Source organism: Silene latifolia, chromosome 8 (genome assembly GCF_048544455.1).
Source record: "Silene latifolia isolate original U9 population chromosome 8, ASM4854445v1, whole genome shotgun sequence".
NCBI lineage: Eukaryota > Viridiplantae > Streptophyta > Magnoliopsida > Caryophyllales > Caryophyllaceae > Silene > Silene latifolia.
The window spans coordinates 113,351,743-113,378,276 of record NC_133533.1 but is presented as its reverse complement, the minus strand read 5'-3'; the positions used below and the strand labels follow the sequence as shown (position 1 = coordinate 113,378,276).

At 36.5% G+C, this 26,534-nt stretch overlaps 1 long non-coding RNA gene across 1 annotated transcript; it reads left to right on the top strand.

Moving 5' to 3' along the window:
- Positions 1–325: 325 nt before the first annotated feature.
- Positions 326–26,534, top strand: LOC141597440 (uncharacterized). The gene is made up of 4 exons (XR_012522781.1): positions 326–424; positions 2,382–2,567; positions 5,944–6,001; positions 26,180–26,534. It is a non-coding gene; the product is annotated as an uncharacterized LOC141597440 (long non-coding RNA).

Genomic DNA, 26,534 nt, shown 5'->3' with positions numbered 1-26,534 from the left:
CAGTTTGGTTGGAATGCGTATGTACGGTCGGTAGAGGTAATTATGATGTTAGATTGCATGCGTGTTCTTATAGGTCGCAGTTAGGTGAGTGATTTCATTCTTTCTATCTTACAATATACTCACTATGTTCTTTAAATGAGTGATGGGCGACCCGTGAGAGTCCAACATAAACTTGAATTCTATGTTTTAGTCGATCGACAGGGATTGTCAGTCGATCGACTGGTATCTGTTTTTGGCCGGATTTTTGCTCTTTTTATTTTGGCCCATTTAGCTATTAATTGTTATTTCTTTTGAGTATTTAAGAAAAAGATTGTAAACAATTTTAGGGTACGTTTTACACACTGTAAACACTTCCTACGTTACTTTCTCCCAAACTTTTGGATCTAGAAAACTAGTAACCTTTCTCTTTACTTTATTCTTTTCGGTAATCAATTTTCTTTATTCCTCTTTATTCTCTCTTAGTTTATTTCCGTTCTTTCTCTTTTATTATTATTGTTTTATGTTTAATTATTCTTATCAGTTATTCGTTATTTTTAAATCGATCATTATTCTTGTTATTGCTATCGTAAATTTAAATATGCAAAACTAATTCCCTTTGCTAGGACTTAGGGGAATCATGATAATAAGACGGTCCTAATTAGTTTATTAGATCTGCTATGAATATGAATCTGTGTTGTTAATTGTAGCAGTTAATAGCGATTAGTTGATTAATGCGCATAATTAATTAATTGAATTGGTAAACTCCGACCTAAGATCGAAAGCCTAAAAATGCTGTCAATTGTCTAAATGACTAATGCTTACGAGTTACGATCCAATTATTCATTATACAAAACATATGAGTCACTTTATCCCCATAAAGGTTTGGGTTAATCTGAAATGTTAATCGTAACTCGTGATAATTTGTTCTTATGCTCTTGGATGTTGAATATGGTTTAGAATAGTTCTTTTTATAGAGCAACTCGTGTGGGATTGTTTGCCCACTGATTTTATGTAATTTGGGGGGAAATACAAAGTGTAATAAGCAAATGGTGAGACTTTCAAAAGTTTGTATTATTTGTTGGGTTATTTTGCCCTTCTACTTTTTTGTGGAATGATTAAGTGTTAATCTTATGGATAATACCCTAGATTTTTAGCCTAATAAAGCACCTACTTTATCATCTACTTGTACCTTTAATACTTTCTTATTTCTTCCTTAAAACTTGTGCAAAATCCTTATGTGTAGTGTAGAGTTGAATGCAGGGAGTATTAAACAAAAAAAGAAAGTAAAAACCTCTTTTAGGTTGAAATAAATACATAACTCAACCGTCTTTAATGAAAACACAATAAAAAGTTAAAAAAAATCGAGATAGAGGAAGTATAATAAAAAAAAATAAAAAAATTGAAGACAACAACAATAATACCAATATTCGTGGCAAAGTACTAATAAACATAACAATATTCATGACAAAATACTAATAATTTGTGGCAAAAATGTAATATATTGTGAACATATACATAACATAAATATATGAGCCCATGAGCGGCTTCTTGTTGTTTTAATTTTGTCATAACTTGTGATTTATTGCGGACTTGTATAATTGTATGTAGGATTAGGGAAGATCTATTCGTAGCTATGTAGGGTTTATGGGGGTTCGATTCATTTTGTTTTTTCTCTGACAATTAGCTCAGTGTGACCCATTGATAGTCAACAAGAACATAAAAAAAGGGTCCTAATTTTTCCGGGGAAATGAACTAATCCACGGGATTTGTATTTCATAGGACCATTGTATCCAAAAAAAATTATCAAACCAATTTACTTTTCCAAAAAGTAGCTTGTAAATAAACTCATTTTAAAAAGAAAAAACTTTTTTAGATTAAAAAAAAGTCAAACAGCACCTTAATATTTTTTTGTATGATAAGTCATTGAAAAAGACTATTACTATAAACATCACACGTCAGAATTGTCTAAGCTCTATGGGAGCTACGGTGTTGCTCCTCTCCATACCATCTCTATACATGATTATTGTTTAGAGTACAAAGGTGCCCTAAGCCGTATAAAAAAGATTTTCACGCTCATATGAAAAAATATTTAATTGTCGTATAAGACAAAAACTTAGTTAATTAACAGTGTAACACCTGTTGTGCCACTTAAAAGACCAAGGTATTGTACCACTTAAAAGACCAATAATGACCTTGGTTCCGCGACTCATGTTTGGAGGAGGATGGTGTTATGACTTCTCTGATTATTCAATGGATCAAAGGGTAAAACTATAGGAGCAACAGGTTATTATCCATTGGGCTTCAAAAGATACACTTTAATAGTACTGGGGTATGTAATAATTTAAATTTCTATTAACATATATTTTTGATTATATTTTTTTTATTGAACTTTTTTTTTCCAGGAATTCACAACTTATGTGCATGAAAGAGAGGCGATGGCTCTTCGCAATTCAATGTTACAAACTCTTAAGAGCTCTTGCAGAAGGGAAAACTAAGCTCTATAACTATTCTGATTCAAAAAATCTTGTTAGTTGGGTCAAGGGCATCGCTATCACTGACATACCTCCTGCTTATACTGACATTACCAGGTATGATATGTATATTTTTTTTATTTGTTAGAAGTATTATGATAAAGATCACAAATGTAATACCCGGAATTTTATATGACATTTTTAAAATATATTATATATTTTACAAGGCATATTATATTTTAGAGTTTTTCTACATAGTACCCTTATATTTTTTCATTTTCTATGTGACACCCCTTACTTTTTAAAATATATGTGGTATCCCTAACCATTTCTATAAGCAACTAGCAGTGACCCTAACATTATCTTCCGTCAGTTTGCTCCGTTAGTTGCTGAAGTGGATGCATATATGGCTGCGTTTTTAACTTACATGGTGTTGCGTGAATGATGCATAGATTTTATGGCTTGTGTTTACCTCTTTATCCCTTATTTTAACCTTAATCCTCTTTTAACCACGCTCATCCTTTTACCACCAAAACCTACGACTACCATCACCGCAAAACAGAAACCACCACCTACAAGCACACACTTGACTTTGAGGCATCACCACACAACCACACCACTGATTTCACCCCACTCTCGTCACACACCTCGTACAATCGTAAGTCTTTAACACCACCCTTTTGCTCACCCAAAGCGCACCCCACCTACGACTCTAGAGAGTCACCGCCTACGGTGCCTCAATCTTATCGCACTATCATCAGAGTTGTTATACAATCTCCACCTTCCTAAACCATAAAAGTTGTTTATAGTTGACGGCTTGGCAAGGGGGGTAAGGGGGTTAGGCTGTCATGGTGGATAATAGGGTGAGAGAGGGGTATGTGGCTATTAGGTGGCTTATGGTGTGGAGAGGGAGCTTATGTGGTGTTAGGTAGGGAAATACGGTTAGATGGAGATATGGTGGATGTTGGGTGGCAGATGGTGGAGTGCTGGTGGTGAGGGGAGATGTTTTGGGGATTTTTTTTAGGGAATTAAGAGTGTTAATTGTAGATTTAGATATAATTAGCGGTTAATTATGCTTTTAATCTTAAAAAAGGAAAGGAAAAACCAAAGCAATATCATCAACCAACGGTCTACGTTAACAGAAAATAGAGACAGGGTCACGGTTAGTTATTTATAAAGAAAGTTAAGGGTACTATATATGTTTCAATAAGTGAAGGGGTACCATGTGGAAAACAAAAAAACACGGGGGTATTATATAAAAAAAACCTTTTTATAAGAAGAATAAATTTATATTATGATGATATTGTAAAATAAGAATAAGAGTAATAAATAACTAAAAAAAAGAGGTTGAATGGCCGAGTATGGCCGACTAAGGAATACAAAGGGTAGATGGATTGGTCTTCCATATTTTATCAATTTAATATTATGAGAAAACTACCTAGAAACTTCCTTAAAGACTAGTATATATACCTACATCATATACCACCGAGGTCTTTATTTCACAAAAACACAACTCACATATTAAGAGAGGGAAAAAGGAGATTTGAGAGACAACTAGTGAGACGGAATTGTAAGACGGTTTCACCTTGACCCTGACCGTATTATAGTTGGCCCGTCTTTGACTCGCCTTGACCCTGACTGTGGACCCACCACGCTTAATTGACCACTATTGACCTGACCATGGCGCTTTGAACATGGGATTTGTGGTGGTGGCTTGAACCGTGTATGTGCGTTGTGGGTGTCGTCATCCATCCTACAGCCCATGCGCCAGCAAAACGTCACATCCCACCTGAAGGGTTTCAGAATAACTTGCGTTAGTCAGCATAATACCCCATCCTCCCCTGGAAGTACATCATACAAATATGAAATATAATTCTTGGATCATATTTCCTTTTAAGAGTTAGACCAACAAAAAGAGTACTTAATACATACCTTTATCAGCAATCAGAGCATCCTGATTCCCCTTCTAAGTCGCATTGCATGAAAGGCTACGCTTCTTAATGATGGACTAGACAGAACTACCTTGTTTGAGCTGATTTTGTGATTTTGGGGGGAACTACTATATGGTCGTAGTTGTTATCGGTACGGGTGATCATGTCGGCGGTGGCCAAAATACTGCAATTTTTAGATTTTAGAGTATTAGTGATCTAACCAAAACAATAATCAATAAACTCGTGACAATTATGAGAAACGTAGAGAAATAACTCAAGCCACAATATCATAGAGCTCCAATACAATAAATTTTTAGTAGACTATCTTTATCCCTAGACCCAATCGATTCGAGTCTAAAGACACAACTCATGCAAGTCTGAGGTAAAATCTAAGGATAATACATGAGTCTTAGGGGGCGTTTGATTCGGGAAAGGATAAAAATAAATTAAACTCCATAAGATCTCATTTTGAATTTTGGGATAAAGATGGTCCCTGTTACCTTGTCGTCGTCTGGGTCACTCGCGGAAAATAGGATACAATAAACTGGAGGAAACCGAAGTTTTTTATTGCCAAAGTCGACGCCACTGTAAGATTCAACACCTGCTCATGAGTAATGTAAAACCGTGATCAAATAACACTCAAACATTGATTTCTTAGTTATGTTGTCATTTGTGTCAAAGGGTCAAAAACTCTTACCAAGAGCTTCAAATATGGAGTTAATCACACCACACTTGAAGTTGTAGACACATCATGTAGAGGAAAAGTAGTTAATGTAACATTCCGTTTTGGTGGTTGATCTTGTTTAGTGGATTGTCTTGGTATTGAGTTTGCTAGTGAGCGTTATGGAAGTAAGACAGAGTTGGCAAAACTTATGTTGTTGGTATTCGATAGTATTACGGAGTTAGATGAGTTATTCTATGGTTGATTTTATGTTGTGAGCTACATTCTTGAGATGGGCGTTGTTGATTGAGTTAGCGTCGAGGATGTAGGATGAGAATTGAGTGATATTGGTTGGTTGAGTGGCATGTATGTATGCTATGTAGGTATGGGTTTGAACTTCGAGGACGAAGTTCGTTTTAAGGAAGGAAGACTGTAATACCATGGTTTTCTGGGTCTTGTTACTTGGCCGAATAGGACTAACTCGGCCGAGTAGAGCGTCGTGTGTTTTCTGGTCAGGCTATTGTCCAGGAACACTTGGCCGAGTAGTGTAGAACTCGGCCGAGTACTCCATGTACCCGACCGAGTATCCGGTCTGACGGGGTTAATTTCCGCGGTTTGATTAAGGTGATTAGAGATTATATACAAACTTCGTTTAACAATTACTATTCATTCTATCAAAACTTAAACTACATTCTTCACTCCTCTAATCACCCTAATCACTCTCAAGGCTAATTGATCAATCACAAGTCTACACTTCCGTCTTTTGTCCCGAATTCGTTGGTAAGTCTCTAGTTCTTTGTAATCAGTTAATAGGTTGTCTTTTAGGGTTTTGCCCTAATTATTGATTTGGATTAATTTGGGGGAATGATTTATAGTGATGGTATGTGATTATTGTGTGTAGGTGACGGTGTCATGGAGAATTACTATTGATTGCTTGTGTGTGCTTGGATTGTGAAAAGGTAGGATTTCCCTACTCAGTTTACCCTTCAATTTCTCCAATCATTACATTTTTATTAAGCACAATTTTACCCTCACATTTTTTATTACACACTTCGTTCACATTTTTATTTAATCCCTTAACTTTACTCTGATCTCCATGAAAAACAACTTTGAACTAATATTAAAGTCGTAAAAGTAGTGAACAGTTTTGTTTGACTTTAATACCTTTATTATATTTTTTACGCTACATAATGAGGGGTTTGGAATGGGTAGTTTGGTTTAGAATTTGGATGGTCCAAAGTAAGTGTTACCTTTGATTTGGATGAAAGAGAGTAATAAACAATTTCCAAGGCTTTGTCATAATACTCAGTATACTCAACTATAAAAGAAAAAATATACCTGACAATCTCAAGTAACTTAGGAGGTGGAGCTTTAACACTGATATCCTTTACCCAATTTACTGTTGAGAATCCTGAGCAGAAGAATTAGGAACTAATTATTCTCCTATTATCTCCTTGCCTACATTGTCTATCTTGGTAAGACACTAATCTCGTGGACCTCTAAGAAACAACGCACTGTCGCTCGTTCCTCCACTGAAGCTGAGTATCGCTCTATTTCCAACACTGTTGTTGAACTCACTTGGCTCGACAACTTGCTAACTGAGCTTCATGTTACTCTCCCTTCACCTCCTGTGATCTATTATGACAATCTTGGTGTTACGAACTTCAGTGCCAATTCGGTCATCCACTCAAAGATGAAACACGTAGCTTTTGACTATCATTTCATCCGTGAAAAGGTTCAAGCAGGGTCCCTCAGACTCGTTCCCATTGTCAACGATGATGAACTAGCAGATGCGCTCACGAAACCATTACTGTAACACCTCCTCATACCAAGGTGCCTTACCAGGACCACCCTACCATGAGAATGCGTTACCATCTCGGTTGCCCGAGGTTAGTACATATCAAAAGCGTCTGAACTGAGCACATTTATTAAAGTAGTGTAATTAACAAAGTTACAACATCCAAAACCAAATACCGTTTAATGAAATACAACTTCAAAGTCTTAATAATAATAGAAACTCGCTAAGACTCCGACGGTGATGCTATGACTCATGGTGGCAAATCTCCCAAGATAATCCCCAAGCTCTCACTAGCAAAACCTGTCAAGCCTGCTCACCATCCCCGAATGGATCACCGCAGATTCCACAAACAACAACGGGGTCAGTATTATGCAACAAACAAGACGACAAATGTAATACTCGTCTGATCATCATCACTCCCAATCACCCTGTCTCACATAGTATCCGACTACACACTAAAGTGTGTAGCCCTGCCAGATTACCCATCGCAACAGGTAATCCTCGCCGCCAGTGGGTGACCGCAGCCGATCCCACCTAGTCCAGCTCCTCACGAGCGACAACTATCCCTGTCCCTTAATGTGCACATCCCCTCCCGTGGCGGGTTCCACGGAGGGCGAACTAGGGTGTGAAGCCACTCCCGCAAGTGACTCCACCATAATCACAATCACATGACATTACTGTCACCTCAAACCCCTCACACCAACAGTGTCACAACGATCTCCATATTACGATGATCAACAGACAACGATAAATACAACAACATGTCATGTAAAGCACAGTAAACTGAGTAGGGAACCCTACCTTAGCAATCACAGCAGTAAGCAACACGGACAGTAAAAAAGGCTCCTCTACGAAGTCTTCTCCTATACAATGATCATACAACACAATTACACTTTGTACAATTCCCAACATCCCCTTCCATATAAATGTATAGCAACCCGAAACGATGCAATAATTACAAAGATGTACTTACCAACAGTGCAACAAGAACTTATACTCGAGGACCACCGCAATTATCCACACAAAGATGCTACGAAATGCTCAAAGGAATGATTAGGGAATGATTTGGGTATGATTAGGGTAACGTAGGATTGATAACGCTGTGAAAAGTGATATTAGAAACTGACGCGGAAATATAAAATACCCTAATCATTCCTTAATCAAACCGTCGAAATATAACTTCGCCAAACCGGACACTCGGTCGAGTGCAACAACACTCGGCCGAGTGTCCAATACTCGGTCGAGTATTCACTATACTCGGCCGAGTATTCCTCGGCAGAACCGAAATAACACACACTAAGAGCACTACTCGGCCGAGTAGGCTCTACTCGGTCGAGTAGGCTCCAAAGAAGATCCGTAGTGTTACAATCTTTCCCCCTAAAAAGAACTTCGTCCCGAAGTTCACACTCTACTACACACAAACACAACACCACGACACAAGACTCTAATAATCACATGAGATAACTCCAAGGAACTACACAAGCATCACAACAAGTTACCCAAAACGCATCTCCCGACACTAATCAAACAAAGCAAAGAAAACACAAAACACTATCGCGACCATCTCTTACCCCCCTAAAAAGACAACGGTTACATCCCCGTAACCAAACATACCTGATCAAAAAGGTTAGGAAAGCGGTCTCGCATAGCTTCCTCGGGTTCCCATGTGGCTTCCTCCACATTATGATTAGACCAAAGGACTTTGAGTAAGACCGTCTCACCATTCCGGGTCTTACGAACCTTGCGATCAAGAATCTCCTTAGGTTTCTCAGCATAGGACAAAGATTCATCAAGTTCGATGTTCTCCATCTCAAGGATGTGCGACGGATCACTCACATATTTCCGGAGTTGAGACACATGAAACACATTATGCACTCTATCCAAAGCTGGTGGCAAAGCTAACCTGTAGGCTACCTCGCCAACACGGTCCAGAATTTCATAAGGGCCTATAAACTTTTGGCTTAACTTACCCTTCTTCCCAAACCTCATCACACCTCGCATAGGTGACACTTTCAAAAGCACTTTGTCACCTACCGCGAACTCAATGTCCCTGCGGTGTAAGTCGGCGTAGCTCTTCTGACGATCTTGAGCTGCTCTCATCTTTTGGCGAATCAACTGGATTTGTTCGACCATATCTTGAACCAATTGTGGCCCTAAGACCACTGTCTCGGAACTATCATCCCAACAAACTGGACTTCGGCATTTCCGGCCATACAAGGCTTCAAAAGGTGCCATCCCAATGCTTGTATGATAACTATTATTGTATGAAAACTCGATCAAATCAAGTCTGTCTTCCCAACTGCCTCCAAAGTCCATAACACATGCCCTTAGCATGTCTTCTAAGGTCTTGATGGTCCGTTCTGTCTGACCATCGGTTGCCGGATGAAAAGCTGTACTCATCTTCAAAGTTGTACCCATCAACTCTTGCAGTTCTTGCCAAAACTTTGATATGAACCTCGCATCACGATCGGAAACAATATCTTTCGGAATACCATGCAACCGAACCACATGCTTTCGGTAACCCAAAGCAAGCTGCATCTTAGACCAAGTATCCTTCATGGGGACGAAATGGGCTGATTTGGTTAGCCGATCCACAATCACCCAAATCATGTTGTTACCTTGCTGTGACCTAGGTAACCCCACAATAAAGTCCATGGAGATCGACTCCCACTTCCACTCAGGCACTGTCAGAGACTGAATCTTACCTTGAGGTCTCCTTTGTTCACCTTTGACCCTTTGACAGGTCAAACATCTAGCCACAAACTCAGCTACGTCTCTCTTCATGTTCGGCCACCAAAAAGTCCTCTTAAGGTCTCTGTAAAGCTTATCACCACCCGGGTGAACTGAATAAGGAGTGCAATGAGCCTCAGACAAGATCATTCTCCTCAACTCTGCATCGTCAGGAACACACCATCTCCCATCAAAACGAACACTCCCATCCGGATGTATAGAGAACCAGGAAGTCGCTCCACTCCCTACCTTTGACTTCCACTCCGGATCTTAGGATCAAGCTCTTGCTTACTTTTGATGTTTTCATACAACTCGGGCTCGATCGTCAAATCCCCGATGGTATTCCCCTCTCGAATCATAAAGATCCCCATTCCAGACATCTCATCTCTCAACTTCAACAAGGACATAGCGTACATAGCGAATGAACGCTCTTCCTACTCAAAGCATCAGCGACAACATTAGCTTTACCCTCGTGATAGATGATTTCCATATCATAATCTCCAATCAGCTCCATCCACCGCCTCTGTCGCATGTTAAGCTCCTTCTGAGTGTGGATATACTTTAGACTCTTATGATCAGAGAACACCTTAAAAGTTGCGCCATAAAGGTAGTGCCTCCAGATTTTAAGAGCGAACACAACTGCACCCAGCTCCAAATCATGAGTAGGATAGTTCTCCTCATATTGCTTCAACTGCCTCGAAGCATAAGCTATCACTTTCCCTCCCTGCATCAAGACACAACCCAAACCGTTCTTTGAAGCGTCGGTATAGACTTCAAAGTTCTCACAACCCTCTGGCAAGGCTAGGATAGGAGCTGTGGTCAAGCGTTCTTTTAAGGTCTGAAACGCCGTTTCACAACTCTCATCCCAAACAAATCTGACTTCTTTCCTCATCAAGGACGTCATAGGCCGTGCTATGGTAGAGAAATCCTTCACAAATCTCCGGTAGTAGCCGGCAAGGCCTAAGAAACTCCGAATCTCAGCAACATTCTTCGGCGATTCCCACTTGGTAACGGCCTCAATCTTACTAGGATCCACAGATACCCCCTTTTTGGATATGACATGGCCTAGAAAAGCCACTTCCTCTAACCAGAATTCACACTTGGATAACTTGGCATAGAGCTGATTTTCTCTCAAAGTCTGCAAGACTATCCTCAAATGCTCTTCGTGCTCTTCCTTGGTCTTGGAATAAACTAGGATATCGTCGATGAAAACAACCACAAATCTATCCAAAAACGGTGTGAAGATCCGGTTCATCAAATCCATAAAAGCTGCTGGCGCATTGGTCAACCCAAAAGGCATCACTACATACTCGTAGTGACCATAACGAGATCGGAACGCTGTTTTAGGAATATCTTCGTCTGCTATCCTCAGCTGATGATACCCCGACCTGAGATCAATCTTAGAGAATACACCAGCTCCACTTAACTGATCGAACAAATCATCAATCCTCGGCAACGGATACTTGTTCTTCACTGCAACCCGATTGAGCTCTCTGTAGTCAATGCACAATCTCATACTCCCATCTTTCTTCTTTACAAAAAGAACTGGAGCTCCCCACGGTGACACGCTAGGCCTGATATAACCCTTGTCTAACAACTCATGTAACTGCTTCTTCAACTCAGCCAACTCTTTAGGTGCCATACGATAAGGTGCTTTAGATATAGGACCCGTTCCCGGCTTAAGCTCCACGCTGAAATCGACATCCCTCTTGGGAGGCAAACCCGGTATTTCTTCAGGAAATACATCTTCAAATTCTTTCACCACGGAAATCTCAGAAGTTGTCGGCGGCTCTACTCGGTGATCTCTCACATGACAAAGGATTAAGGGACACTTCTTCCTTAAACATGACTTTAAAGTCATAACCGCTATAAACCTACACTTAGGCTTTACCACAAACCCTCTATAGGACACCTTAACACCCTTGGGACTCTTTAAAGACACTCTCTTCTGTCTACAATCTATCCTGGCATCATACCTACCTAGCCAATCCATCCCGACAATCACCTCAAACCCATCCTTAGGAAACTCTAATAGGTTGACTGGTAAATCTACCCCTCCAATCACCATAGATATATCCTTATATAACTTGAGACACGACACAGACTCCCCCGAAGGTATGAACACATCATCTTTTACAACCTCAAAATTGCCCAAACCCATAGACACAGCATGACTTTTAGACACAAACGAATGTGTAGCCCCGGAATCAAACAAAACAAAGGACGGTACATTATTAACAAGAAAGGTACCGGTAACTACATGAGCATCATCCTGTGCTTCCTGCTTATCCATCATGAAGAGCTTTCCACTATTCTTCTGTCCTCCACCTTGAACTGAAGCATTGGAGGTACTAGGCTTAGCGCCGAATCCTGGGTGACTTTATTATTCGGCGCCGGTAAGATCCACCACCACCGCGGTTGTAACCGCCCGGTTACCCTGTCCACCTTTGTTGCCCCATGAACCTCCCGGTCGGCTACTAGCAAAACTCGAGTCGGCCCCGAGAGAAATTTCCGATCGAGCTCCCGAACCACCGTTAGGGCTTGTAGCTCGTGCAGTCTCGCCTTTTGTGGCCTACACCCCCACAGTTGAAACACGTAAGGTTGGTGTTGTCACTTACAGCCCGACCCCCATTCTTTCCCCAGCCACGAGAACCTCCAGAGAAACCAGGTCCACTAGAGAAAGCCTTAGCATGATTGAAATTTCCTTTCTTGTTGGTTGGCTGGTTGTTGTTCCCACTATCAGCCTTCCTCTTTTCTGTAGCAGTCCTCTCTTCGATCTCCCTTGAGAGATCCACCATTCTCTCAGCTTGACCCGCTCTCAGATACACTTCCTTGAGGTCAGTAGCAACCCCAACCGGCATACGACTCACGATCTTAGCAGACAAACCCCTCTCAAAACGGAGAGCCAAACCTCTCTGCCCGAGCTGTAAATCTTCCACATAACGAGATAGCTCCATAAATCGATGATAGTAATCAGTGACCGTCATCTCCTCAGACATAGTGAAAGATTCAAAGTCGGATCTCATCTTGTGGCGGATATGCTCCGGCACAAACTGCTCTCTCATAGCACTCTTCAACCCAGACCACGGAATAGCCCCTTCCTCCTGGTAGTAAGCTCTAGCATCCTCCTTGACGTTCTGCCACCAAACTGCAGCTTCTCCCCTTAGATAGTACACAACCTGTTCAACAATCATATCCTCGGGGCACTTAACCATTTCCATGAGAGCTTCAATCTCACGGTGCCACTTCTCTAGCAGCTTTGGTTCGCCTACCCCGTCATATGTGGGAGGGTGGAAACGAGCAATGTTGATGCTAAGCTGGGTTGCATCCATCGTCTTCTCGTTTCCTTTTCCCACATTTTTGAGAGCTTCAAGGAGAGCCTCTTGTTGCTCAATCATGCGAGCAACCTCATCAATAGACATCTCCGAAGCTTGGATCTGTGCGGGAGTTCTTTTGGGCGGCATTTTGAGCTGATAAGAAAGAAAGAAACGTAAACACATGCTCAAAGTTTAACATCCCTCCGCCAAAAGAACACTCGGCCGAGTGTACATCACACTCGGTCGAGTACTGATAACTCGGTCTAGTACCTTTGAAGATACTCGGTCGAGTATCAACTCCAGAGACAAACGCCAAAACACCAAAAAGAACACTCGGTCGAGTGTAGCAACACTCGGCCGAGTGACCTATACTCGGTCGAGTATACTCTCATACTCGGTCGAGTAATCACAAACAGTAGCAACTGCTACTTCTTATCAAACAACACTCGGTCGAGTTTTGGCTACTCGGCCGAGTACCCCACACTCGGTCTAGTGCTTTCCCTGCTCGGCCGAGTTACGCCATAAAAGGTTTACGATTCCCCTATCCTGCTCACTGTTCCCGCAGCAATTACTTAAGGATTTTAAAACCACGTTAACATCACGTCAGCATGTAATGCATATATTAAACTTTAACATCATATTGCAATCATATCAACATCCAATTTGCACATATGCTAAATCCAACATTGAAATCACAACCCTTTTTATCAATTACTTATCCCATCACATCAGTTAAGAACTTCATCACACCTATATGCAACTATCGACTTTTACCAACATGTATCTTCACATAAGTGCACATACAAAGCCTAGTCCTCATCACACTTTCCCCCATGTTACCGGCTCGAGTTAGTAAGGGCCAATGTGCGACTCCGGGACGTCTCCCGAGTCTTTGCGGTAGCTCCAAACAACTCTCCCCGGGTTCATTTTATTTAGACTCCCTAGGTTCATTAAATTCATTTGTTTAGGTGCCGGAATCTTCGGCTCTGATACCACTTTGTAACACCCCCTCATACCAAGGTGCCTTACCAGGACCACCCTACCATGAGAATGCGTTACCATCTCGGTTGCCCGAGGTTAGTACATATCAAAAGCGTCTGAACTGAGCACATTTATTAAAGTAGTGTAATTAACAAAGTTACAACATCCAAAACCAAATACCGTTTAATGAAATACAACTTCAAAGTCTTAATAATAATAGAAACTCGCTAAGACTCCGACGGTGATGCTATGACTCATGGTGGCAAATCTCCCAAGATAATCCCCAAGCTCTCACTAGCAAAAAACTGTCAAGCCCGCTCACCATCCCCGAATGGATCACCGCAGATTCCACAAACAACAACGGGGTCAGTATTATGCAACAAACAAGACGACAAATGTAATACTCGTCTGATCATCATCACTCCCAATCACCCTGTCTCACATAGTATCCGACTACACACTAAAGTGTGTAGCCCTGCCAGATTACCCATCGCAACAGGTAATCCTCGCCGCCGATGGGTGACCGGCCGATCCCACCTAGTCCGGCTCCTCACGAGCGACAACTATCCCTGTCCCTTAATGTGCACATCCCCTCCCATGGCGGGTTCCACGGAGGGCGAACTAGGGTGTGAAGCCACTCCCGCAAGTGACTCCACCATAATCACAATCACATGACATTACTGTCACCTCAAACCCCTCACACCAACAGTGTCACAACGATCTCCATATTACGATGATCAACAGACAACGATAAATACAACAACATGTCATGTAAAGCACAGTAAACTGAGTAGGGAACCCTACCTTAGCAATCACAGCAGTAAGCAACACGGACAGTCAAAAAGGCTCCTCTACGAAGTCTTCTCCTATACAATGATCATACAGCACAATTACACTTTGTACAATTCCCAACATCCCCTTCCATATAAATGTATAGCAACCCGAAACGATGCAATAATTACAAAGATGTACTTACCAACAGTGCAACAAGAACTTATACTCGAGGACCACCGCAATTATCCACACAAAGATGCTACGAAATGCTCAAAGGAATGATTAGGGAATGATTTGGGTATGATTAGGGTAACGTAGGATTGATAACGCTGTGAAAAGTGATATTAGAAACTGACGCGGAAATATAAAATACCCTAATCACTCCTTAATCAAACCGTCGAAATATAACTTCGCCAAACCGGACACTCGGTCGAGTGCAACAACACTCGGCCGAGTGTCCAATACTCGGTCGAGTATTCACTATACTCGGCCGAGTATTCCTCGGCAGAACCGAAATAACACACACTAAGAGCACTACTCGGCCGAGTAGGCTCTACTCGGTCGAGTAGGCTCCAAAGAAGATCCGTAGTGTTACAATTACCTCATCCCTGGTTTCTCATGCTAATGTCCAAGATTGGTGTCTCTCCAAGGCCGCCCATCTTGCGGGGGATGTTGAGAATCCTAAAGAGAAGAATTAGGAAGTAATTATTCTCCTATTATCTCCTTCCTATTTTGTCTATATTTTGTACTCCCTCCTATTCCCTATAATGTTTCCATTTGTCTATGACACGATACTTAAGAAATACTATTAAAAATGAATAAAGTACATTGGTGGGGTTGATGATAGGAGAGAGGGATAATTATTAGAAGTTAAATAAGGAGTTGTAGGGCCAAAACATTAAGGAAAGTAATAAAATAAGAGTAAAAGAGTTGTGTGGGGTTTGGTGATAGGAGAGGGGATGAATAAAATCAGAGTAAAAGTTACCAAAAAAAGAAAGGGGAACATTACTTGAATAATCCGTTTCGGGAAAGAGGGAACATTGTAGCGAATAGGAGGAAGTATATATAATATCTCATGATTCACTCCTCTAATTATGTAACTAATTAGGCTCCCTTATCTCTTGTAATTGATCTATATATCATTGTGTAAGTCTTGTATTATATTCATCAATACACATTATAACCTTTTACATTTACGACATTTTTTGAGTCAGAAAAGCTATGAAGCTTAGATTCCCCCTCAGCTAGGTCTTTTAGGATAGAATTTTGTAGCGCTAGAGTCTCGCCTTCATCGAAATCATTTGACGTTTCTTTGAAAAATAAATTACAATAACAAAAATTAATAACAACAAATATAATAAAAGTCTATGTTAATACCAAATTGAATTGAAAATATATGTTATACTTGGAAACTTTGATAGTGTGCCGTACTAAAACTATTCAATTAAAAATACACAACCACTCCTGCAATTGTATTTCAAATCTCCATTGAATAATCTGAATATCCGTGGCACCATCATTTTTCACTTGTTAGGGGAAACAAAGTCATTATGGGTCTTTGAAGCATTGACACGGATGACCGTCCATTAGACCACAAATCAGTAAACGACGAAGGATAAAAGGATATATCATCCTCCACTATAATGCCAGAGACCTTCAAATAGGCATAAAAATCATTTTTGTACTAGTTAGGGCACCTTGCGTACCCTAAACAGTAATCCTTTTTTGTGATGGCAATGTAAGGAGAACGCTAAGACGAATAATATAAGTAGTTGGCTAATGGGTGCCTGTGATGATCATTGAAATAATCCTCTCTGAAAGGGTGATCCTAAAAAAAACACAAATTGTGACGGTCATATCCGTCGCAAGCTTGCGACGGGTTAAATACTATGAGTAGATAAGACAAAAGCAGAGTGTTTAGGGAGTAGTAATCTGTTTTGTCTCATTTACTCACATGAGTAGTATTTGACCCGTCGCAAGTTTGTGACGGACATGTCTATCATAAATATATCGTCAAATATATTTATTGTTATGTATATGACCTAGTTTACTAAACTTTTGCCACGGTTTGTTATATTTTGCCACGAATATTGCTATGTTTGTTAATGTTTTGCAACGATTATTGTTATTACTGTTTTCTATTTTTTTCTTTTTTTTATTATACATCGTCCGTCTATTGTTTTCTTTGGTTATTATACTTCACGCTAAAATTTAAAGCTATTAGTTAAAAACCTCCTTATAACTCACCATTACCACCAATTAACACCACCTATAACCCCTTATCCACATTTGACAATTAACACCACCTATAACCCTTTATCCACCTATAACTCGTCTTCAATCGTATCTATCAAGTAATGTGTAATACTTTTTTTTCTTTCTTTTTTCTTTTTAAGACAAGTGAATGCTTTTGTTTTGTCTGTATTATCTCTTGTTATTATTATTATTATTATTATTGTTTTTTTTGCAAGAAATATATGTCTCATATATTCCTAAAAAGATAAGGGATACATGAGTTTTCTTACAAGACATATGCAGTATATATCAAGTGACCAAAAAAATCTCCTATGAATTCAAAGCCTCTATAATCTCGTCGTGAATAAAAGTTTGTGTCCTATACAAAAGAATTATTATTATTATTATTATGAGGCCCAAAATGACACATTGCTACCCTTTTAATAATACTTTTTTTTATATATAATGAGAAGAGATCTAAAATGTAGATAGATAGGGTTCTCATATTTTGTCACACTCACTGGTCACTTTACTACCATTTTAAATTCACTTTTTAGGTTTTTTCTCCTTTTTCACTCTCTTTATTTTGTCTACTATAGTGTTAACTTAGTTAATTAATCAGATTTCGATTCTAGATCTACTCCATCTATAACATTATTTTCCGAGTTTGGTATGAATTACGCTTTTCTCATCTCCATTTGTGTTATTTACTTTCATGTTCTTAGTCCAAGTTCTCATCTTTACTATTTTAATCGTTTTTAGTAATGGTATTATCATTAGTGGATAACTTTTTTAATTTAATTTAGCTTAGCTTATTTAATTATAACATATCCCTCACATCAATTAATTATAACATATCCCTCACATGAATTATTAACATATCCTCCGTCTATTTTTTTCTTTGGTTATTGTACTTCACGGTAAAATTTAAAGCTATTAGTCAAAAACCTCTCTATAACTCACCATTACCACCAATTAACACCACCTATAACCCTCTTATCCACATTCGACAATCATCAAAGTGTTTGCTTTAACACTCCTCGGACCGTGATAAGCTTATCGTGTATCTATGCAAAGATAATTTTCCTAGACAACAAATAAATGTAGCAACAAGGGTCGAACACAAGGAGACGGGAATTACGTTGTGAAATGCTATGGAAATATTTCTATCAAGATCGATTTCGTTTTTGGTTTGGTTTGTTGATTAATAAAAACTATGGTGTGAATTATATAATTCAAAAGGAGTCTAAGGGGGGTCGGGTCACACATGCAAAGGTAAATATACAATTATGTCAAACTCGGTTATTAAAAACATTGTCAATTGCTTAGGCTTAAAGATACCCACCTTACGGCATTAGTATCAACCATAGACCGGGTCCTAGAGAAACTTTCGTCCATGACTAGGTCGTCCTACTACACATGCTTTGTCTAATTCGATTTCATGCCTCTCGACTTTTAGAATGAATGAACAAACTTAATCTATGAATAAGGCCTTAAACAAGGATTAAACATTATGGTGCAAACATGTGATAGAAACAATTGAACAATATTATTATTAACTTATTTTAACATGTTACATATTTGATTTTTGCATGGCTCCCCTTAGACTAGGAAATTTAGCTACTCGTGTTGGAATGTAAATTGCAAACTATATTACAAGAAATGCTAAGCATGATTATATGATTTAAATAAATTAGGTGATATAACATGTAAAAGAAATAAAACTAATGTAATATAAATAAAGTACTTAATTGTAAACTATGCATAAACTAAATAGAAATGTAAAATTATAAACTAGAAATAGAAATACCTTAAAAGAGATGAATTTGTATGGAAGGAACAAATAACCAAATGCTTGAAAATGTATTAAGGACTAATAAAAGTTTGAAGAACTACAAGCTTAACAATATTGTAAACTAATATGAAAACTATTGAGAGAGATTACAATGCTTAAGGCTATATAAGAAAATGAGACGTAAAATTAGATGCCCTAAGCCTTGAAATGCCTCCCCTTTATATAGGGGAGGGGAGTGAAACGTAAACAAGCTAGGGACATGCGGCCCCGATCGGGGTCGTGTGTTTTCAGCTCGTTTCCATTAAACCCCCTCTTAATTGCTAGGAGTATCCTATGTGGGTGATTAATTAGCGATTAATCACCCTGTTTAAGACCTAATCCTTTGGCATCCTAGGTAGCTTGGAATCCTATTCTTTCCTCTTTGACTTGGACTTTGAGTTGGGCTTGACTTTGGTTTGTTGACACAATTGCATTGCACACATTAATCCATCAACTTCTCCATGAAAAACTCATGCAAACACTCCATGCTAGTCCAATATTGGGTCTTGTTTAGCCATTGTACTCTAGTGGGTCATCTTGTAGTATTTTAGCTCCAAAAAGCTCAATTATCATACAAAACATGTTAAGACAAGCAAATACACTAGAACAAACAATATTAGCTCAAAACACTATGATAAGTGCTAAATGTCATATAAAATGGAGCTAATATAGGGGATGAAAATATATAAAATGTGCACTTATCAAACTCCCTCAAGCTAAACTCTTGCTTGTCCTCAAGCAAGAAACCATGTCCCAACAATTGCAATATCCAAACAAGTTATGCAAAATGATTTAAAAAACCGAATCAACATGGGCAAGGGACAAAGCAAAACACGGATGAGATTAACATGACGGCGTAGCATGAAAAACTTGAAATGAACCTCTTAAGCCTTTGCATGACCTTTCGACTTTTGGACTCTCACGGGGCACTCAACTCTTTTGTATGCGAAAGAACAATTTTGTGAATAAACACTCAACTATCCTCAACTTATAAAAATGTGCCCGCAATCTAATATGGTAAACATGTCAAAAATAGTCAGCCAAACAATCAAATGTAAGCATGATAAAGAAGCCAAAAAGAGGTAAGAAGAAGGCAATATGTAATGGGTAAGAAGTGAGAACAAATGAATTATGGATTGTGGAGCTAATGTCAAGCTAGCAACAATCAAATGCAAGCATGCTCAATTCCCAATTCTAACCCAATTTTGCAATTTGACCATAAGAAATCTCTTCAAAAATATGAAAAATACATGAGAGTTTCTCACATCTTTCCTTCTTCTCTTTTCTTTCATTTCAATGCATACTTCTTTTTCAATGCTTTTTCTCTTCTTTTTTTCATTCATTGCTTGATTTTTTTTTCATTTTTCATCATCTTTTTTCTTTTCTTTCATCTTTCTCTTTCATTTTTCTTCTTGAGCATTAAGACCAAGCTCACATGATTTTCCAACATTTGAGACAAATCCTAATTGAGCACCCAAGCAAAAATAAACAAAGGTACTAGCTCAACAAGGTAGGCAAGTACGTACATTAAAAAGGAATTTATGGCGGCAAGAAATATTCAAGTATAAACTCATTTTTACCTTAATTAGTGAGAATCTCTTGCAAATGTTACCATATTTAAGTTATTATTGTGTGCCCTTAAGGCACACGTTAGAAAAATCCTAATAATAATCATCATATTGAACATAACTAATTTGAACTAAACTAAACAGAATTAACTTTAATAGAGCTAAACTGAACTAAACTAAAGTCCAAAAGAACAGTGGCTAATTCAATAGACAAAATGACACGAAATTAAAGAAAAAGAAAATTAAATCAAATCCCATAGGTTATTTGATGTTTTTTTTGTCTTGACTCGATCTCGATTTTTCTTCGCCAATGGTACATAAAGTATATAGTTATACGTAGAGTTGTAGACTTGCCTAATAAGTTCGGTAAGCGTGTTACGAGTTCAGTTATTTTGAATTGAGGTAAAATTAAGTCGGGTCTATTTTAAAATTCGGTACAAATATACTTCATTTGCTTAAAAGTAAACAGTATACTCCATCAAGAAGCCACGATTATAAAAGGCCACTAATGTCATCCTACTTGCAAAAATTGGTTTGATAATTTTTTGAGTACAATGGTCCTATGAAAAAACAAATTCTGTGGCTTAGTTGGTCCTATGAAATACAAATTCTGTGGCTTAGTTATTCACCTGAAAAATCAGGACCTTTTTTTTTAATGTTCTTGTTGACTATGGATGGGGCCACACTAAGCTAATGGTTATAGGAAAAACAAAATGGATAGAACCCTTAGAGCACCCACAATAGAGAGGATGAGAGATCCCCTTAACACTCTCTTTTCTCTAAGAGTACATCCTCTCTATTGTGAGACACATGTTACATATCCTCTTAACAAGAGGAAGATGTTTACTTCCTCTAGTTTCAGAGGAAAGCTTACATTGGCCCTAGTGCCCACAAACCAATCATTATTTGTTTTTTGCATAATAATTCTTTTATTTTTATCTTTTATAGAATTTTGAGATTATTTAAAGTAAAAAGGTAATATGAGAGGCTCCTCTCTATTGTGGGAAAAATAATGGAAGAGGATGGTAATAGTGAGAAATGTGATTGATGAAAGAGAAAATGAGGAAGAGTGGAAAAATAGGAGGAAGATAACATCATCTCTATTGTGGATGCTCTTAGGCCCTACCTAGCCATAAAGAGATCTTCTCTAACCCTAAACACAACTATACAAGTCCACAACAAATCACAAATTAAGACAAAACTAAAACAACAAGAAACTACGGGGCTAGAGGAAGGACGGAGAAAGAATTGGGTAAATGTTTGGTTTAATTCTATTTGTTGGGCTTATTTCTTCTATTTCTACTAGTTTTACACCCGTGCAAAAAAATGCACGGGTCGTAACAACAGATGATAAGTGTTCAATATCATAATAATATAAATTGTCCATAGAGACGGTATTGAATTTAATCGGGCCTCTTATTTATTATTGTAACCACATATAATGAATTGAGCTTCCATATTCAAATGTTAAATTCAAATGACGGTATTGAAACTGTAAATATGATATTGTTGATGTCTGATTACTAAATAAATGTTTTTGTCTTGTAATAATGCTTTGTAAGACTTGTGGTTTTTTTTTTAAATAAGAAAATTAGTGTTGATACTTTTTTATAATCATTAAAATCTTTACCATGTGTATTTTTTTTAACATTATAATTATATGAATCTTCTTCAAATTTTGCTAAATTTTGTATATTTCTTAACATTATGAATTATAATTATACGAATGTGCTTTAATTCTTATCGAGACTTGCATTTTTTTTTTGTATAAGAATGTTATTTGGGTACCTATCAATAAGAAAACCAGTACAAATAATTTGTAAATTTATTCATTTTGTAAATTTTTTTAATTGTTTTCATTCAGATGTATTCCTAACATTTTAGGAAAATATATATGTATAATATGTAATTATAAAAAAAGTTAAAACTAAAATTAAAATATCGTAAACTCAGTAGTTTGAAAAGGAGAAAAAGAAAAGAAAATCAAGTGAAATATAGGAGAGAGGATAATTAAATGTGTAGGATGAACATGGGGGTCCTACCTTTATTTTTTTTCTTTTTAATCCTTAAAAACCATGGACCAATAGAAGAGCTTTATTAGCTTCAACTTTTATAGATAAGGGATAAGAGGACTCATTAAATATAGGCAAATTTAATAAAAATAACCCAATTTTACTTATTCTTTCCCCAATAACCCAAATTTTTATTGTTCACAATAATAATCCAAACTTTATACTCTCCTATTCTGAAAATGACCAACAAGTTGTCTGCTCTAAAGTTTCTGCAAAATAAAAAAAATTATTTATAACTTAAAAAAAACTCAACCTAAAGAAGAGAAGAAATTTAAAAACTTTTACCTTAATTGAAAATTTATTGTCGAATCTCATGCATCTTTAATTAAATATTTTGCTTCATAAAAAATTACACCAGAAATGATGTTGAGTACTGCAGTTGTGGCATGCAACAAAAATTAATCTAACACCAAAAAAACAAATTTTCAATTGGATATTCGGGACTGATCTACAAAAGTGCATTGAATTTCAATATTTAATTCATATGAGGCTTAGATTACTGGGTAAATGAATTTATAGTTTTAATAGAAATAGAAATAAATTAACTATTTAAATAAGTGGTTCATCTTTGTATAAAAGGTTGGATTATTATGTTAACATTAAAAGGTTGGGCTCTTGTGGGAAGAATGATTAAAGGTTAGATTATTTTTGTTAAATTTGCCTTAAATATAATTAAAAGTACAATTATTTAAAGACGAAATTAACAAAAATAACCCAACCTTTGATAAGTCTTCCAAAAATAACTCGACCTTTTAACTTAAACAATAATAACCCAACCTTTGTATTTTTGTCACATAAATATACCGAAATCTCAACTAAACAAATTTCTACCAAATATTGAAAAATTATATTTGTAAAATAGTTTGATAAATCTTTAAAGTCTATTTTGTGATATCATATATAAAAAAAACTCACAACCAAAAAACTGAAAAAATTATAATTTTCTTAGTTTGTTAATGGAAAATTAATTTATAAAACAAATATATAATTTTTTGAAAAGAAATAAGATAAATTTTAAATTAGTAGAAATAGAGTAATGCGAGAAATACTTTTGATTTTTTAAACCGAGAATTTGAGAAAACAAACAATTTTTTAAACATATCATTCATCCTTTTGGATTTTGAACAGTAGTTTAAAATTTCTTAAATTTTTATTCCATGTTTCAAATTGTTCTTAAATAATTTTTTCATAATTTTTTATACACCTATGCAAATACATGGTCAATAAGTTAATGGATTGATTAATATATGATTAAATTATTATTTTTCAAAATATAAGTAAAATGTAGGGACATTTCTGTAACACAAAAGCAAACGTTGGATTATTATTGTTAAAATCAAAAGGTTGGATTATTTTCGGAATGCTTAACAAACGTTGGGTTAAATGGGCATAACAACATAACAACATAACAACAACCATGATTAAGATACTAAAAAATAAAACTTGACATTAATTAAATACTAGAAACACTAGATCTATGCACTACCAAATTAAAGGAACCGAATAAATCCTGAAGGTTAAAAGGAGCTAAATTACTGGATAATGAGAAGAAGAAAAAGAGAGAAATTTTCACCTTTTGAAATGGCACAAATTCTTGCTTGTGAAGGAGATACCCGTCGCAAGCTTGCGACGGGCCAAATACATCCCATATTCTTATCGGGTTAACTAAACAAGGAGCCGACAATTTCCTGCATGCATTTATGAGTGTGATGTACAATTGAGATTTTTTTAATATCTAATTGTACTTAGCCCATATATTTAATTCCAATTTTTGCAATCCACATGCCACCATTAATGCCCTCCCTCTTGCTTCTGTTTCATTGCTACTCTTGCTTTCTTTCGTTCTTGCATAAGTCAGAAAATTCATCTTCTTTCCTCTCTATTTTCCACAATCTTATACATTTTTTTTTCTGTCAAATCTTTCACCTTTTTCTTCCATCTTAAAAAATTATAATTTCAAGATCAAATCTACTAAAAGATCCCAAAAAAATTCATTATCATGTAAAATACGGGTATGAAGATCTACCTACAAATATTATGTAACTAGAAGAAACCATCAAATACGGTTAGCATTCTTTTGTTTTTGATTTTTTTTTTTCCAACTTAAGAATGTTTAGTGAATAATCATGTTTGATGGAAGAAATGAGTTGAACAATCTCACACTTAAGTAAATTGGGGGTTCTAATTGTTCTTTTCCAGTTTTGGGATTTGGGTAAAAAATAGGGATTTTTTGTTTGCAAGACTTGTTATGAAAATGAATCTTTTGGGGTTTTTTTGTATATTTGATCACTATGTAAGATATTATGTATCTAAAAGAAGCGATCAAATCTGACCGAAAACGGTTACTTTGTTTGACTAAATGGTAACATATTTTTATTACATTATTTTTGTTTGATGATTACTTTATTAGTGATTGAAAAATGGTAACATATACCACTGGAATACCGACGTCATATACTAAAATGGGAACATAGTGAACTGAAGTAGTTGTATGTTGAGTATAAAACATGTTGGTTAGGTGTGGTCATTGTATGCTCTTACTACAATGGTAAGTAATTAAACTGAATGGTATTATATGTGTTGATTTTGACAAAAAAATGTATTTATATAATAACTTGTAATACTTAGATGTAAACATATTAGATTGAAATGACCGTTTATTAAACATTTTTTTGGTGTTTTAAATTAATTTTTTTTTCCATTTTTACGGAGTTTGGGTGTTTTACTTTTTGTTTGTTCCATATCCTATTATATTTCACTTTGGTTTAATATGATTCCTTATGTTTATGGACTTGTACACTTTGTTATTACTTGTGAATATAACTTAGTTTAATTGATCATTATTAATGAACATATAACAGAAAATGGTAACATATAGAATTAAACTATCAACAGGGTGATCGGCTTAAGAAAGTTCTTGAGTACTGTAACATAAAGCCAATTATCAATTGCGACATTTGTTTAAAAGCTTTGTTGGTGATTGTTAATGATATTTTTTATTGTTATTGTTGAATTCACTTTTCATTGCTATTGTTGAATCTTTGTTGGTGATTGTTAATGATATATTTTTACATTTTTAGTTTGATATTACCAATTTTAGTTTATTTTTCCCTTTTTAATTTCGGTAAATTCACATTTTATGGGTACTGTTGAAACTTTTTTGGTATTTGTTACCAATATTACTTTGATTGTTACAATTTTTTGGTTCATTTTTCTTTCCTACTGTTGTTATTTTTTGTTAAACTCTGTATCGATTTTTTTTTTATCCAATTCAAAGATTGTTTCCATTTTTAGTTGTTATGAAATTTTGATTAAAGAACATAATGAAGACAATGTCACCCTATCGAGTTCACTTGTTTATATATTAAAATACTTTTGAACAAATAATAAGATTTTAGTTATTGATGTTGTTAATGACTGAATATTTTGTTGTCATCTCATGGAGTACAAAGTTTGATCATTGTTAACTTGATTTTTTGTGTATATGTCTTTCACAGTAGTATATATGTTTGAATATAACGAATGTCTATATTTTTTTGTATTAATGTTACCCTGTCAACTATTTTAGTTACAGATTATTTAAAGACACATGTTGTCGTATGTATATCAGATTAATGTCTCTACTTTTACTGTTAATGTCACCCCATGAATTAGAGTGGGTCAGATTATTTAAAGGCAAATTTTGTATATCTAATAAATGTGTCTAATTTTCCTCGTAATGTGACCCTGCAATTAGAGTATGGAATGATTATGTAAATGCACATGTTGTTGGTTATCTCATCAATGTCCTCACTTTTTGGCCTAATGTCACCCTGTAAACTTATGTAGGTACAGATTATTCCAAGTCACTATTGGGAATGAAAGCAGAAAAGTGGGAAGTTATTTATGAGATGTATAAGAAAAACTCAAAGGCAATTTGTTAGCATATTGAAGAAAAGTGCAAACATTAAAGAGCAAGATGGAAACAATTTGAAAAATAGGAAGTTATATAGCGAATTAATTGTGACCATTATTACGCAATTTGTTAGCATATTCTAAACTAGTGTAGTTCCCGCGCAAATGCGCGGTAAATATAGGCCTTTTAATTTTTAGTGTATTAGTTATAGATTTTAGATTTATATCTTGCGAATTTTTGTAAAAAATAACTAATATTAAATTAATCAAAAGAATTGAATAATTCCAT